This window comes from Myotis myotis, unplaced genomic scaffold (assembly GCF_014108235.1).
Source record: "Myotis myotis isolate mMyoMyo1 unplaced genomic scaffold, mMyoMyo1.p scaffold_m19_p_1, whole genome shotgun sequence".
Lineage (NCBI taxonomy): Eukaryota > Metazoa > Chordata > Mammalia > Chiroptera > Vespertilionidae > Myotis > Myotis myotis.
The window spans coordinates 209,142,020-209,143,142 of NW_023416313.1; positions in this window are offsets into that span (position 1 = coordinate 209,142,020).

The window sequence follows — 1,123 nt, forward strand, 5'->3', positions numbered from 1 at the left end:
TTGCAAGAAGCCCATTACCACTAGCAACTGAAGGAGACAAAGCCCTCTTCCCTCCGTTAACTGTACCACTTGGTATTCTTAACTAAATTATCAAGTGTTTTACCATCAGTTAAGAGTAAAACTGCTGCAGACAGGATAAGGGAAGAACTATGAGATTTACTCTCCACAAAATTACTCCTGTAGGGATTGATGACACGGATATGCTCTGATGGGTCTGACCTAATAAATAATGGAATATAGTTATTGGATTAAAAAGGCAGAAAACCCAGTGCTGGCCTCCTGAAGACCTTCAGACTCCCTCGAGGCCCTGTCTGAGTTGGCCTCTCCACACACTGTAAATTGCAACATTGCTTAAGTGCTTGATTCATATTTGCCCAGATCTCTTCCCCAGTATGCCTGGCATCTAAGTAACCATCATGGATTCTATTCCCATTCATTGTTTTTCAGTCCTCATTTAATGATAATATGTTTTCAACCAAAATATATGTGCCAGTCAGTTTAGTTTCAGAAAAAGACATTTTCTGATCTTGCGCCAAAATAGTGGATCTGAGTAATTTGGAGGCTACAGACCTTTGAGAAAACTGAGCATTTGTGAACAGAAAACGCCCATGTAAGACTGGATTGAGAATCCTATTTAAATAGTTTTTATTTGAACTTTTTCTTCTTCCTTTCCAAAAGCTTAACTAACCTTTCTAATTTTAGCAAGTCCTTGAACCATATGAAACATTTATACTGGGTTTTCAGTTTGTGAATTCATGCTTTGTAGCAGTCATATACTTAAACAGATAAATACATAATAGTGCTCTTTCTTTGTGATGAATTCTTTTTTTTCTTCAAAATGTTTTCATTTGGGAGATTAAAAAGTTACTTCTTTCTCTTAATATTCTGCCTCAACACTGGGTAACTGCCAAACAAAAGAAGGGAGGAAATCAATGCTTACATTTTAATATACTATAAACAAAATAAACACCAACCCTTATGTATCCAAACATTTAAATGTTTATTGTCCAAATGACTATTTAGGCAACAATGCTAAGAAAGAAGAAAATCTACCTACATATATGAAGGCATTTCTCTATGTGAAGGATTAAGATCTACTCTTGAGGCAGCTATGAAAATATTT